The following is a 16,875-nucleotide window of genomic DNA, read 5'->3' on the forward strand; positions in this document are numbered from 1 at the left end:
ATACATCTGGCCCTTCATTGGACACTGTGTTCACAAACCTCCAAACGAGCTTCAATGCCATACAACACTCCTTCAGTCGCCTCCAACTGCTCTTAAACTCTAGTAAAACTTCAATCGAACGCTGCTGGCACCCGCCCACCCAACTAGAATCACAACTCTCGACGGGTCTGACCTAGAGTATGTGGACAACTACAAATACCAAGGTGTCTGGATAGACTGTAAACTCTCCTTCCAGACGCACATTAAGAATCTCCAATCCAAAGTTAAATCTAGAATCGGTTTCCTATTTCGCAACAAAGCCTCCTTCACTCATCCTGCCAAACATGCCCTCGTAAAACTGACTATCCTACCGATCCATGACTTCGGCGATGTCATTTACAAAATAGCCTCCAACACTCTACTCAGCAAATTGTATGTAATCTTTCACAGTGCCATCCGTTTTGTCTCCAAAGCCCCATATACTACCCACCACTGTGACCTGTACGCTCTTGTTGGCTGGTTCTCACTACATATTCGTCTCCAAACCCACTGGCTCCAGGCCATCTATAAATAACTGCTAGGTAAATCCCCGCCTTATCTTAGCTCATTGGTCACCATAGCAACACCCACCCGTAGTCTGCGCTCCAGCAGGTATATCTCACTGGTCATCCCCAAAGCCAACACCTCCTTTGGCCGCCATTCCTTAAAGTTCTCTGCTGCCAATGACTGGAACAAATTGCAAAAATCTCTGAAGCTGGAGACTCTTATCTCCCTCACTAACTTTAAGCATCAGTTGTCAGAGCACCTTACCGATCACTGCACCTGTACACAGCCCATCTGAAATTAGCCCACCCAACTACCTCATCCCTATATTGTTATTTATTTTGCTCATTTGCTCCCCAGTATCTCTATTTGCACATCATCTCTTGCACATCTATCATTCCAGTGTTAATACTAATTGTAATTATTTTGCACTATAGCCTATTTATTGCCTTACCTCCATAACTTGCTACATTTGAACACACTGTATATATATTTTCTGTTGTATTAATGACTTTATGTTTTGTTTTTACCCCATGTGTAACTCTGTGTTTTTATCGCACTGCTTTGCTTTATCTTGGCCAGGTCGCAGTTGTAAATGAGAACTTGTTCTCAACTCGCTTACCTGATTAAATAAAGGTGAAATAAAAAAATAAAATAAAAAGTGGAGAGAGAGAGGAGGGAGAGGAATAGAGAGGAGGGAGTGGGGAGAGAGAGGAGGGGACATAGAGGAGGGAGTGGGGAGAGAAAGGAGGGAGAGGAATAGAGAGGAGGAAGTGGGGAGAGAGAGGAGGGGACATAGAGGAGGGAGTGGGGAGAGAGAGGAGGGAGTGGGGAGAGAAAGGAGGGAGATCGCAAAATCGTCAGATTTCAATACTGGCCGATGTCATGACTCGGGAGGATGTCTTCTCTCGAATGAGCCATTGATCATATTTCTGCGATATTCCTACCTACTGAAATGTGTAATTTAACGGAGGGTCTAGCACATTTTTCCTATTTGTCTGCCTCTTTAGTCCAGGGTGCATTGCATGGTGCCGTTGCCAGAGATATTAAAGAAAGTAGATAGAATCCAATGAATGAAGGACTGTATAATGTCCCACCCAGCAGACTGTCGACCAATCGCGTTCAAGTTGTCATTCTGCGTCACGCGGTTGCTAAGCTAATCGTCAGGCAATTCCTTCTCAAAGTCAGTCTGTGTCGAGAAACGTGCCTATTTTCCTCGAAAGTACATAATAACACGATTCCAAAGATATACGATACTACAGATAGCAAGTTAATTATCTCACATCTCGCAAAAAGATTTGTGTTGCACTTCATGTGTTGACGAAATTCGTGCTAATGTTAGGTTTTTGAGCTAGCGCCCAATAGACTACCATTCACTTCTTGAAGGAGAGCTCTCCTTGTCCCGGAATCACCCAGAATGCACCGCGCAGCCCATTGACCTAGTATGGGCAACGTTTCCCATCTCCTCCAAGTATATCTGCTGTTGTGAATGTTAGACTCCACTCTGTGAGCGACATCGATCTGCAGGAGATTGTAGACTCCTAAATTGATTGTGCAGTTTGTTTAGGCGATTTTACAGCTAGCTAGCTACTTCACATGCTGATATTGTCTTTGTATTATTGTGTATAACCAGCCCATAGAGAGAGCATTGCATTGTGGATTTTGTAGTCTACTTGAGCTGCAACAGATTTCCACAACGTGTTTCCATGTTGCTACCAACATTATTATAACGTCAAAATTAAACATTTGTTTACAAAATTGTTTTCACATATGTTGGTGAAACCATAATTAGGAGAGGGAGTACAAACCATCGACGCTAGACAGAGAGGAATTTGCTTAAGCAAAAGGCAGTTTATTAAAACAGAGATAGCTGGTACTGCTCAAGCTACATGCATGGGCCCAATGCATGGACCCAATCAATTGCCTCTTATGGAGACAGTTGAGAAGGACGATTAAAAAGAGTTTACAGCATTACTTTATACAATGTAACATAAAGGAAGGGGTCCTTCTTCTAGTCCCTTGATTGGTTCCCGAGGCGTAGGAGGCGGGTCTGCTCTGTCCAGAGGATATGCCCCATTGGTGCACGGCAGAGTCCTCTGCCCTTGGCACCCGACCAGTAGAAGGAAGTGGAGTTTGAGTGTGCGTCCACAGTGAAATGTCTGTGTGTGTCAAAGAACTTGTGAGGCATGAGAATGAGTGTGTGTGCAGATGAAATATTGATGTGTGTCAAGGGAAAGTGGTGGGGAGTATCTGGTGGTTTATGGCCGGAGAGGGGGTGTTGTCCTATTATCGCATTCCTAGGCCAGATTAGGCCATCTGGTGTTCTGTTCTTTGTTCGCTACTAAAATGTTATGCACAGACAACTAACACACTGTTAGTATCAGACACATGACACAGAACATTTATTGCAAACAAGCTCCTAACACAATTTGTCTTGCACAACCTCTTGCTCAGATCAATCTATAACATTTTATATTTACTACGACAAATCCCCCTCTTCACGTCTTCTAGACGTGATCCATTAATTATATGTTGGCATTAAGCATAGTTGAATCAGTCTTAAAAGAAAAACAATAATGCAGGAAAGAAAACAAAACATGATAACGCATAATGCAATGGTAAAAAACATTCAACCATCCCCCTCTAGCGTACTAATTATATGGCCAGTTAATTAAACAATGTTAGTCCCCCTCTAGTGAGTGATTATATGGCTAGTTAATTAAACAATGTTAGTCCCCCTCTAGTGCACGATTAAATACATCAAAGCTGTTGTTCAAATTCTATTTCATCTTCATTTTGGTGTCAAATTTTGGTTTTGGCTGCTCAAATCAGCCCTGACTTCTGTCAGTGATCTAGAAGGAGTGGGGGCTGGTGTGCAATGAGTTAGATGGTGCCAGTGTGCGCCTGATTTACCTCTGACCTGGACTGAGTGTGAAGTAACCTCCTTCACTTCGTACGGTCCAGTCCACCTGGGTTCCAGCCACTTTCTCTTGTGGACTTTTACCCTCACCCAGTCTCCCACTTTTACCTTCAGTGTCAGCGTACTTCCCGACAGCTCCCCCTCTTGGGCCTTCTGCACCTGAGAAGAGAGTGCTGCAGAAAATTCCGTTAATTTCTTCACATAATCAGTCATTTCTATCTGTTGTACATCAAGGGAGGGCATATGACCTCCCTCCCTTGGTGGACCTATGTTAATTTTGTTCCTGCACAAACCTTTGTTATTTTAGCTTTAAATGTTTGGTTGGCATGTTCCACGAGTCCCTGGGACTGTGGATGTTACTGAACCGGATCTGTGCATGATTCCGAATCTTTCCTCCACCTTTTTCAGGTGTTTTTTGCTAAAATGTGTGGTTGTCAGATCTCATCTGCCTTGGTATACCGTACCTGGATATTAATTCAGTTTGTAGCCACTTAATAACTGACCTAGCATCCTCTTATTCTGTAGTTTCTGTAGGAAACTGTTTCCTCTACCCATTTTGAAAACCTGTCTACAGTTTCTGTCATGTGAGGGTGCCACCAGATGTGTGAAACCTCTTGGAGGGTCTTCTCACGCAACAGTTCAGGGCAGAGTCTAGCTGGTGTAACAAGTCTTCCATCATGGCAGGTCCAGAGTTTTGTCCTGTCCTCTGCCGCCCCCTCCTGGGCCCAGACTGAGTGTTCATAGGGTCCTGTTGAGCTCTGTAACTGTGCTATATCGCCTTGGTTGAGTTCAATCTGTGATGTCGGTGGTAGTAGTATTGGATGAGGATCACACCTTCGGGCACCTGGAGTTCAGACAGGTGGGTCTATGGTTGTTGTGGGGGTCCTCCCTTTCCTCTACAGTCTCTTTTAAAATGTCCAGTTTTTCCACAGTTGTAGCACAGGTAGTTCCTTCTTCTAGGAGGACCCGGTGGAGTGCCCCGCTGAGGCCATGGTTGTGGTTGTGGGCCAAAAGTCATGGTGCCTTTTAGGCTCTATAGTGAGGTGGGGCCAGGAGTGGTGCTGGTGTCTGGGGCGACTGTAGGAGACCCTTTCACACACATTGTGTCAGATTTTTTAGGTTGCACCCTCCTACTCTCCTCTATTTCCCATGTCCCTACTCTCAACTCTCCCTCTGCTCTCTCTGTCATTCGTTGTTCTAGGTATTCATTAAATTTGGGTATGGTTAGGTTTGGCCCTGCCATTTTGCTTTACTATCTTTATACACTTATCCCGTCCCTGGTGTTTTATTTCCAAGGATGTATTATCGGTATCAATACAGACTTATCTCATGTACGACACCCTCGTATATAAAGAGGCTGATTGTTTTTATATTATGTGTAATACAATCATTATCATAAAAATCAGAATTCCAGTCACATATACCAATGCAGTAATTTCTACACACAGCACACACCACACTTTAGTTATCTCACGCTTGTTCTAGAATCATGCACAACTTCAATATCAGTCTCCCCAGTCCCTGGTTCCTGAAACCCTAGGTCAAATTCACTCAATTCCACAGATTGGTATTCAGTTTCATAAGTCTCACTATAACTACCCATCATCCATTACACGTTATAATACATCAAAACACACAAACCAAAAGCCAATTGGAATTACAATGCTTAATGTATTCAGGCTATCAAGAGTCCTAAAACACATTCTCAGTTCGACTGCCACCCTTCACACGTCCTTATGTAAGGACCAATTTTACATGTGAAGTCACAGAAGCAACTAATGAATTTAGATTACCAGAGCGTCCTAAAACATAGTCTCAGTTCGACTGCACCCTTCACACAACCTTAAAAGGCACCTTCATTATGTGAAGTCACAGAAGCAACTGGATCCCTATCAAAGGATTTTTTTTTTTTTGACAACTCGATCACTAGGAAGGACTTAGTCTCAGCTTTAATTGTACCTTTCACACAACCATTTATATGGAACGTTTTAAGTGTGAAATCACAGAGATAGCTGGCATCTCCGGGAATTTAGTACCTCTGGTCAATTTCGGTGATTCACCCCCACCTAATGATGGGTCAAATCTCATCCATTCATACGTCAAAACACACCTACCACACAACCTATCTAAAATAGGACCTTTTAAATGTGGAACCTCACAACCTATCTAAAATAGGACTTTTTAACTGTGTTAACTTATTCGTGTGACTACACACTCCCCACACAACCTATCTAAAATAGGACCTTTTAAATGTGGAAACTCACAACCTATCTAAAATAGGACTTTTTAACTGTGTTAACTTATTCGTGTGACTACACACTCCCCACACAACCTATCTAAAATAGGACCTTTTAAATGTGGAAACTCACAACCTATCTAAAATAGGACTTTTTAACTGTGTTAACTTATTCGTGTGACTACACACTCCCCACACAACCTATCTAAAATAGGACCTTTTAAATGTGGAAACTCACAACCTATCTAAAATAGGACTTTTTAACTGTGTTAACTTATTCGTGTGACTACACACTCCCACACAACCTATCTAAAATAGGACCTTTTAAATGTGGAAACTCACAACCTATCTAAAATAGGACCTTTTAAATGTGGACACTCACAACCTATCTAAAATAGGACTTTTTAACTGTGTTAACTTATACGTGTGAAATTTTACAGTATAAATCACAGTACCAGATATCTCACTTATGCCTTAATTCATTAGGATGGAAAATTGTTTAACAAGTATTCATACTCACACTCAGTACTACTGATCAAAATTTGGTATAGTCTATAGTACAATATGCAAGATTTCGTTTTAACAGGCTCTGCATACCTTTTTAGAAGAGCGCGCTCTGATCAGGTTCCTGAGGCAAGACAAATAGTTGATGTCTCCTGGATTTCAGGTCACACTTCCGTCTGTTTTTAGATCGATGATTTGCCTTTTCCTGATAGCTGGTACTGCTCAAGCTACATGCATGGGCCCAATGCATGGACCCAATCAATTGCCTCTTATGGAGACAGTTGAGAAGGACGATTAAAAAGAGTTTACAGCATTACTTTATACAATGTAACATAAAGGAAGGGGTCCTTCTTCTAGTCCCTTGATTGGTTCCCGAGGCGTAGTAGGCGGGTCTGCTCTGTCCAGAGCATATGCCCCATTGGTGCACGGCAGAGTCCTCTGCCCTTGGCACCCGACCAGTAGAAGGAAGTGGAGTTTGAGTGTGCGTCCACAGTGAAATGTCTGTGTGTGTCAAAGAACTTGTGAGGCATGAGAATGAGTGTGTGTGCAGATGAAATATTGATGTGTGTCAAGGGAAAGTGGTGGGGAGTATCTGGTGGTTTATGGCCGGAGAGGGGGTGTTGTCCTATTATCGCATTCCTAGGCCAGATTAGGCCATCTGGTGTTCTGTTCTTTGTTCGCTACTAAAATGTTATGCACAGACAACTAACACACTGTTAGTATCAGACACATGACACAGAACATTTATTGCAAACAAGCTCCTAACACAATTTGTCTTGCACAACGTCTTGCTCAGATCAATCTATAACATTTTATATTTACTACGACACATATTTGTCACGATCGTCATATAAAAAGGACCAAGGCGCAGCGTTGCGAGCGAACATAATACTATTTATTTAAACGTTCACACAAACAAAACAATAAACAACGAAAACGTGACGTCTAATGGTACAACACGAAACCACACGAACAAAATCCCACAACCCGAAAGAAAAACAGACAGATTAAATATGGCTCCCAAACAGCCGACAGCTGACACTCGTTTGCCTCTGATTGGGAGTCACACCGGCAAACATAGAAAATAAACCACCTAGAACACCCACCAGAGAAACAGAAAACATAGAATGAACACACCCTGGCTCAACATATTGAGTCCCCGAGCCAGGGTGTGACAGTACCCCCCCCCTAAAGGCGCGGACTGCGACCGCGCCTAAATACGAGCGAAAACAGGGGAGGGCTGGGTGGGCATTCCTCGGCGGCGGCTCCGGCTCTGGGCTAGATCCCCACTTCCTCTCCAACCCCCCAAAGTACCCCTGGTCCTGTCTAGCCCCGCTGGCCGGAGCCGGACTGACGACACGCGCCCCTGGCCTGGTGCGTGGAACAGGAACGGATCGGACCGGGCTGAAGATACACACCCCTGGCTTGGTGCGTGGAGCAGGAATGGACCGGAATGGGCTGGCGACGCGCACCACAGACTTGGTGCGGAGAGCAGGAACGAGCCGGACAGGGCTGACGCCTCGCATCCCTGGCTTGCTGCGAGTAGCAGGAACGGGCTGGACCAGGCTGACGACTCGTACCCCTGGCTTGGTGCGAGTAGCAGGAACGGGTTGGACCAGGCTGGCGACTCGCACCCCTGGCTTGGTGCGAGTGGCAGGAACAGGCCGGGTCGGGCTGGCGACGCACACCGTAGGCTCTGTGCGTGGAGCAGGGACAGGCCGGGCTGGGCTGGCGACGCACACCGTAGGCTTTATGCGTGGAGCAGGAACAGGCCGGGTCGGGCTGGCGACGCACACCGTAGGCTCTGTGCGTGGAGCAGGGACAGGCCGGGCTGGCGACGCACACCGTAGGCTTTATGCGTGGAGCAGGAACAGGCCGGGCCGGGCTGGCGACGCACACCGTAGGTTTTATGCGTGGAGCAGGATCAGGCCGGGCTGGGCTGGCGACGCACACCGTAGGCTCTGTGCGTGGAGCAGGAACAGGCCGGGCTGGGCTGGCGACGCACACCGTAGGCTCTGTGCGTGGAGCAGGGACAGGCCGGGCTGGGCTGGCGACGCACACCGTAGGCTTTATGCGTGGAGCAGGAACAGGCCGGGCTGGGCTGGCGACGCACACCGTAGGCTCTGTGCGTGGAGCAGGGACAGGCCGGGCTGGCGACGCACACCGTAGGCTTTATGCGTGGAGCAGGAACAGGCCGGGCCGGGCTGGCGACGCACACCGTAGGTTTTATGCGTGGAGCATGAACAGGCCGGGTCGGGCTGGCGACGCACACCGTAGGCTCTGTGCGTGGAGCAGGGACAGGCCGGGCTGGCGACGCACACCGTAGGCTTTATGCGTGGAGCAGGAACAGGCCGGGCCGGGCTGGCGACGCACACCGTAGGTTTTATGCGTGGAGCAGGAACAGGCCGGGCTGGGCTGGCGACGCACACCGTAGGCTCTGTGCGTGGAGCAGGAACAGGCCGGGCTGGGCTGGCGACGCACACCGTAGGCTCTGTGCGTGGAGCAGGGACAGGCCGGGCTGGGCTGGCGACGCACACCGTAGGCTTTATGCGTGGAGCAGGAACAGGCCGGGCTGGGCTGGCGACGCACACCGTAGGCTTTATGCGTGGAGCAGGAACAGGCCGGGCTGGGCTGGCGACGCACACCGTAGGCTCTGTGCGTGGAGCAGGAACAGGCCGGGCTGGGCTGGCGACGCACACCGTAGGCTTTGTGCGTAGAGCAGGGACAGGCCGGGCTGGGCTGGCGACGCGCACCACAGACTCGGTGCGGAGCGCAGGAACGGGCCGGGCTGGGCTGTCGACGCACACCGTAGGTTTGGTGCGGGGAGCAGGAATAGACCGGACCGTACTGAGGACACACACCACTGGCTCCACACCGGGATCTGGAACGGGCCGGACCGGACTGGCAACACCCGCCAGTACCTCTCGCCGTGCCTCTACACCTTCCATCTCCTCTTCTACCAGTGGCCCCCGTAACCTGGCGGCCTCCTCTGCAACCCCGCTGAACCGCTCCATAGCGGCCTCCTGCTGCCCCGATGTCATGAGCCCCCCCCTAAAAAAATTCTGGGGGTCTCTCCAGGCCTCCAACATTCTCTCCCACCTTTCGCTCCTCTGTCTCCAACCCTCCTCACTCAACTCCTCAATGGGCTTGACCCAGTCGAAGCTGCCACAGAGATCATTTGGCGATGGCCCTTGGACACGCTGCTTGGTCTGGTCTTGGTGGGATTTTCTGTCACGATCGTCATATAAAAAGGACCAAGACGCAGCGTTGCGAGCGAACATAATTCTATTTATTTAAACGTTCACACGAACAAAACAATAAACAACGAAAACGTGACGTCTAATGGTACAACATGAAACCACACGAACAAAATCCCACAACCCGAAAGAAAAACAGACAGATTAAATATGGCTCCCAAACAGCCGACAGCTGACACTCGTTTGCCTCTGATTGGGAGTCACACCGGCAAACATAGAAAATAAACCACCTAGAACACCCACCAGAGAAACAGAAAACATAGAATGAACACACCCTGGCTCAACATATTGAGTTCCCGAGCCAGGGTGTGACAATATTAGTGTAATTTAACACTGTAAATGAAAGTGATGAGTGGCTTTGTGTGGATTTTTCCTTTAATGTGTAGATTTTCATTTTGTATTTCATGATTTTCTTCATTCTTTGGTTGAGTTTGTTTGTCTTTATACATCCTTGTTGATTGTAGGCCAAAGTAATTCATTTGATTTATGCCTTTTATTTCAATGCATGTGTAGGATTTATCTGGGATAGTTTGCATTCACAGTCAGCTGTTTTATGCTCCAGTTACTTTCACATTGATGTCAGTATTTGAAGTCAGTCTTTGAATCGTGTATTATGCATCTATTTCATTGCACTGTATGCACTGTTCCACAAGTAGGCTAAATGAGTCAATGGGGAGGTTGAGTAGTGTTATGAGGTTGAGTTTGTTTATATATATATATATATATTTCACCATTATTTAACCAGGTAGGCCAGTTGGGAACAAGTTCTCATTTACAACTGTGACCTGGCCAAGATAAAGCAAAGCAGTGCGATAAAAACAACAACAACACAGAGTTACATAAGGGGGAAACAAAACGTACAGTCAATAACACAATCGAAAATAGAAAATATATATACAGTGTGTGCAAATGTAGTAAGTTATGGAGGTAAGGCAATAAATAGGCCATAGTGCAAAATAATTACAATTTAGTATTAACACTGGAGTGATAGATGTGCAGAAGATGATGTGCAAATAGAGATACTGGGGTGCAAATGAGCAAAATAAATAACAATATGGGGATGAGGTAGTTGGGTGGGCTAATTACAGATTGGGCTGTGTACAGGTGCAGTGATCAGTAAGCTGCTCTGGCAACTGATGCTTAAAGTTAGTGAGGGAGATAAGAGTCTCCAGCTTCAGAGATTTTTGCAGTTTGTTCCAGTTATTGGCAGCAGAGAACTGGAAGGACTGGTGGCCAAAGGAGGTGTTGGCTTTGGGCATGACCAGTGAGACATACCTGCTGGAGCGCAGACTACGGGTGGGTGTTGCTATGTTGACCAAAGAGCTACGATAAGGCGGGGATTTGCCTAGCAGTGATTTATAGATGACCTGGAGCTAGTGGGTTTGGCGACGAATATGTAGTGAGGGCCAGCCAACGAGAGCGTACAGGTCACAATGGTGGGTAGTATATGAGGCTTTGGTGACAAAACGGATGGCACTGTGAAAGACTACATCCAATTTGCTGAGTAGAGTGTTGGAGGCTATTTTGTAAATGACATCCCCGAAGTCAAGGATCGATAGGATAGTCAGTTTTACGAGGGCATGTTTGGCAGCATGAGTGAAGGAGTCTTTGTTTCGAAATAGGAAGCAGATTCTAGATTTAACTTTGGATTGGAGATGCTTAATGTGAGTCTGGAAGGAGAGTTTACCGTCTAACCAGACACCAAGGTATTTGTAGTTGTCCACATTTTCTAAGTCAGACCCGCCGAGTGATTCTAGTCGGGCGGGCGGGTGCAAGCAGCGTTCGATTGAAGAGCATGCATTTAGTTTTACTAGCATTTAAGAGCAGTTGGAGGCTACGGAAGGAGTGTTGTATGTCATTGAAGCTCGTTTGGAGGTTTGTTAACCTAGTGTCCAATGAAGGGCCAGATGTATACAAAATGGTGTCGTCTGCATAGAGGTGGATCTGAGAGTCACCCGCAGCAAGGGCGACATCATTGATATACACAGAGTCGGCCTGGGAATTGAACCCTGTGGCACCCCCATGGAGACTGCCATAGGTCCAGACAACAGCCCCTCTGATTTGACACATTGAACTCTATCTGAGAAGTAGTTGGTGAACCAGGCGAGGCAGTCATTTGAGAAACCAAGGCTATTTAGTCTGCCAATAAGAATGCGATGATTGACAGAGTCGAAAGCCTTGGCCAGGTCGATGAAGACGGCTGCACAGTACTGTATTTTATCGATCGCGGTTATAATATTGTTGAGGACCTTGAGCGTGGCTGAGGTGCACCCATGACCAGCTCGGAACCCGATTGCATAGCGGAGAAGGTACGGTGGGATTCAAAATTATCGGTGGTCTGTTTGTTAACTTGGCTTTGAAATACTTTCGAAAGGCAGGGCAGGATGGATATAGGTCTGTAACAGTTTGGATCGAGAGTGTCACCCCCTTTGAAGAGGGGGATGACCGCGGCAGCTTTCCAATCTCTGGGGATCTCAGATGATACGAAAGAGAGATTGAACAGGCTAGTACTAGGGGTTGCGACAAATTCAGCGGCTAATTTTAGAAAGAAAGGGTCCAGATTGTCCAGCCCAGCTGATTTGTAGGGGTCCAGATTTTGCAGCTCTTTCAGAACATCAGCTATCTGAATTTGGGTGAATGAGAAGCGGGGGGGGGGGGGGGGGGGGGGCATGGGCAAGTTGCAGCGGAGGGTGCAGAGCTTGTCGCCGGGATAGGGGTAGTCAGGTGGAAAGCATGGCAAGCCGTAGGAAAATGCTTATTGAAATTCTCGATTATCGTAGATTTATCGGTGGTAACAGTATTTCCTAGCCTCAGTGCAGTGGGCAGCTGGGAGGAGGTGCTCTTATTCTCCATGGACTTTACAGTGTCCCAAAACCTTTTGGAGTTAGTGCTAGAGGATGCACATTTCAGTTTGAAAAAGCTAGCCTTTGCTTTCCTAACTGATTGTGTAGTACATTTTACACTCCATTTCAAATACCTTTAAACCTAATATAAACCTCATATTGCAGTGATAATTCATGTCTGGGGGCATTTTATTAGTTTTTGCTGTTCTCCAAATAGTATTTTAGAGTTTTAAGTACAGTAAATGAGCTTCAACTGGTGGGGGGATTTCTAAACACCCCATTTAGCCATACACTAGGTTTAGCTGTGTTTCTACAAACAACATTTAGCCATTCACTAGGTTTAGTTGTATTTCTACACAAACCATTTAGCCATACCCTAGGTTTAGCTGTGTTCTACACACCCCATTTAGCCATACCCTAGGTTTAATTGTATTTCTACACAACCACATTTAGCCATACCCTAGGTTTAGTTGTATTTCTACACACCCCATTTAGCCATACCCTAGGTTTAGCTGTATTTTTTACACACCTCATTTAGCCATACCCTAGGTTTAGCTGTATTTCTACACCCCCAAACAACTTCCTGCGGCTACAGGACTGAGGAGGAGGGGAGGGGAGATGGATAGTGAGAGAGAAGAGGAGGAGAGAGAGGGAGATGTCAAAAGAGATAGGGCTGACAAACGATTAGTTACCGGAGTGTAACTCCAGTTCTATGAGTGGAGCGGAGCCCCATAGGGGAGCTCTACTCCTATTGGTTTACCCACTGCCCTAAGACAAAATTATGCACACACCTGCAGCCAATAGGAGTACAGGTGTCCCTATAAGAGAGGATGCCTCTCCTCAATCAGCCTCCCGAGATATGTATCTTCAGCGAGACTAGAGAGGGTCGGCAGGGCCTTAAGTCCTATGGGGCTCCGCTCCACTCATAGAACTGGAGTTACACTCCGGTAACTAATTGTTCTATATCGTGGAGCTCCGCCCCATAGGGGAGCTCTGCTCCTCGTGGTTTAAGGCGGAGCGTAGCGCTCCAAAATGTACTCCCTGCCGAGCCCAACACTTCCCTTCAAAATGAAAAGGTCAGGCCTAGCAATGGCTGCAACCAATTCCCGCAGTACTATAACCACTGTCACCCTACAAGTGTCACAATATACTGCGTCATCGGTTAAAAACCCGCCCCACCTAGTCCAATGGCAACACCAATGACTAGTGGGCAGATCACCAGAATACAGGCCATACTAATCTGTACTAGCAGATAGATGGTACCTCAATATCCTGTTACAATACTACCGACCACTAATGGAATGACACAAAGTGTCACTCTACATTGTGTACACGGTAGGCCGCCTCACTCAATCAATGGAACCCCAGAGATTAGTGGGCAGATCCCAGAACATGATTCATACTAATCTGAACAAGCAGATAGATGACGTCACATTCCGTCAAATTGTCATGACCGGTCTAATAGTATCGTAACCAAGTTACTACTATTATCCCCCATCATTCCGCCCCACTCCAGTGAATCACTGGTGGGCAGATCAATACACGCCCTCTACTGTACTGAACCTGTCAGTCAGGAGTCATGCAAAAAATATGTCCTTCTATCAGAAGCGGACCTGATAGAGACCCTGTCTCCACAGTCCTGCATTCCTCTCCTCCTAGCTCAAAGTCTCCCTTCAGCCACGCTGAGCACAGAGTGAGCCAAAGAGTTAGAAGACATATCCAAGAGATAGAAACGGATAAATGGAGACGGTGTTGACCATGACGCCGCTCTACATATATCCTCTACCCCTGTTCCTCTGAAAAGGGCAGTAGAAGCTGCTACTCCACGAGTGGAGTGAGCTCTGATACCCTGAGGCAATTGTCGTCCCGCTGCCTCATAAGCTGTCTCAATGCCCTCACAGAGCCAATGAGACAGACGCTGTTTCGACAGTGGTCTACCTAGTGCAGCAGCACCATGACACACAAACAGCTGAGGCGATGACCTAATCGCTGCTGTGCGCTCGACGTAACACGCCAAGGCGCGTACTGGGCACAGGCGATGGAGCCTTTCCTCACTCCTCTCCCTATGAGGAGGGGGAGAAAAAGCCCACAGCTCCACGGTCTGTGATCTATATGAACTCCTAATAACCTTCGGCACAAATGCCGGGTTAGGACATAACACCGCTCTGCTCAGATCGCCATTAATGGCCAGGCAGTTGGGTCTCGTCGAAAGAGTACACAAATCACTAACACGCTTAGCCATAGTCAAAGCGAGCAACAGTGCTGTCTTCAAAGACAGCATCTTGAGGAGTATTTGATTCAATGGCTCGAACGGCGACTTACATAGCGCTTCGAGTACCAAAGCCAAATCCCACTGAGGAAGCGTGGCTCTAGGTGTTGGCCTAAGCCACCGCGTTCCTAATAGGACATTGTCTCTGCCAAACCCCTCGTGACAAGCTGAAATCGCTGCTGCAAACACCTTAATGGTGGCGGGCGATCTCTGCTTGTCAAACATAAGTTGTAGGAAAGAGAGAATACTCTCAGCCTGACAGCTCATGGGGTCTACACCTTGTGTGACACACCATTGTGAAAACACGTTCCATCTACTGGCATACATCTTAGAAGTGGAACTGGCACGTGAACCCTGTATGGTCCTGATCACTGCATCAGATAACCCACAGCGCTCTAGCCTGTCCCTCTCAGCAGCCAGGCCTTCAGTGGTTGGCCGATTATGGGCAACTGCTCTATCGTGCCCCCCGCCTGAGACAACGCGTCCCGTCGATGTGGAATTGGCCAAGGTGGCGCAATCAACATCTGACTCATCTCCGCAAACCAAGGAGCCCCTGAGCGATCGGGGGCTACCAGTATCACTGACAGCCCTCCTGACCTCACCCTGGCTAACAGTGGGAGAATGCAGGACAGCGGAGGGAATGCATACAGAAGAACTCTCGGCCACGGGTGGTACGCAAAGGCGTCTCTTCCTAGTGGCGGTTCTTCCTGTTCCCTCAGAGAGAACCATAGGGGACATTGCGCGTTCACACGTGACGCGAATAGATCCACCCCGGCTCTCCCGAACTGTTCCCAAATTTGGAGAACAATGTCCGGATGCAGACACCACTCGTCGTCTCGAGGACCCCCTCTTGACATGAGGTCTGCTCCTACGTTCAAGTAGCCCGGAATGTGTGCTGCTCTCAATGAGCGAAGGTGCTCGTGAGCCCACAGCCACAATTCCTCTGCCGCCCGATGGAGAGCAGGAGACCTGACTCCTCCCTGGCGATTTATGTGGGCTACTGTGGTCCGGTTGTCTGACCAGACCAGCACATCGCGACCCTGAAGGGTAGACGCGAAGTGGGTCAAAACCAGTCGAACCGTTTCCAACTCCAAGAGGTTGACGTGGCGACTCGAAAGAGGCCACACACCTCCTATCGCTTGGGTCTGACATGTCCCTCCCCATCCCGTCAGAGACGCATCTGTGAACAATGGGATGTAAGAGGACACTTTGCCTATCGGGACTCCGTGCGTGAGAACGCGCGGGTTTCTCCAATAGTTCAGATCTGCACTGAGCGAGAGGGGAACCACCACCAACCGATGACATTGACGCAATGGGTCTAGTCTTAGTTGGGCGAACCATCGCTGCATCCTGCGCATGTGCAGGAGTCCCAGCGGAACCACCGAGTGGGCTGACGACATGAGACCCAAGAGTGACATGATCGTCAGCGCCGTCACCGTGTGATTCGGACGAAACTTCCTCAGGGCTAGCAACAAGGCTACCCTTCGGGGGTCCGAAATTTTAGCCCTCAACATTACAGTATCTAGCTGTATCCCCAGGTAGACAATCTGATGACTGGGCCAGGGCGCGCTTTTTTTCCAATTCACATCGAACCCCAGACGTGTGAGATGAATCACTGTCTGTGTTGTGTGAGTGATCACCAGCTCTGCTGACGGGGCGAGAACCAGTAGGTCATCTAGGTAGGCTAGTAGCCGTATTCCCTGACGACGCAACGGTTCCAATGCCGCCTCCACACACTTGGAAAACGTGCGAGGTGCCAGGGCGTACCCAAATGGCATCCTCGTGTATACGTACGCCACCCCTTGAAAGGCGAATCGCAGAAACTTCCTGTGACGCGGCTGTATCGGCACATGAAAGTACGCGTCCTTTAGGTCTATGCTCGTACAAAAGTCTCCTTTCTGGACACATTCCAGCAGACGTTTTGTCGTTAGCATTCGAAAGGGCCGTTTGGTTACGCTCTCGTTGAGAATGCGTAAATCCAATATTGGCCTCATTCCCCCCGTCTTTTTGGGCACCAGGAAGTAGGGCGAATATAGCCCCTTGTTCCTTTGCTCCTGCGGAACCACTGTGACCGCCTCCTTCGCCAAAAGTTCCGTAATCTCTGAAACCAGAGCGGCCACTTTTTCGGGCGTTTTCATCACCGTCTCCACCACTTCCCTGAATGGGGGTGGGGTCCGATGGAATTGGAGAGCATAACCCTTCTGCAACGTCTGTTCTAGCCAGCGTGAGAGGGTGCAGCGTCGCTGCCACTGCCAGCAATACAGAGAAAGCGGCCGAGCGCGAAGCTGTGGTACATTCAGTAGGAAGGACCTGTATTCCTCTAT

General features: G+C 48.0%; 1 long non-coding RNA gene across 1 annotated transcript; it reads right to left on the minus strand.

Annotated features, from left to right (window-relative positions):
• Window positions 1–2,350: 2,350 nt before the first annotated feature.
• LOC311126541 lies at window positions 2,351–6,961 on the minus strand. The gene is made up of 2 exons (XR_014613006.1): window positions 5,670–6,961; window positions 2,351–5,604 (listed from the first exon to the last, which is right to left on the minus strand). It is a non-coding gene; the product is annotated as an uncharacterized lncRNA (long non-coding RNA).
• Between the last annotated feature and the right edge of the window lie 9,914 nt (window positions 6,962–16,875).

This window comes from Coregonus lavaretus (genome assembly GCF_964263955.1).
Source record: "Coregonus lavaretus genome assembly, contig: HAP1_SCAFFOLD_8307, whole genome shotgun sequence".
Classification (NCBI taxonomy): domain Eukaryota; kingdom Metazoa; phylum Chordata; class Actinopteri; order Salmoniformes; family Salmonidae; genus Coregonus; species Coregonus lavaretus.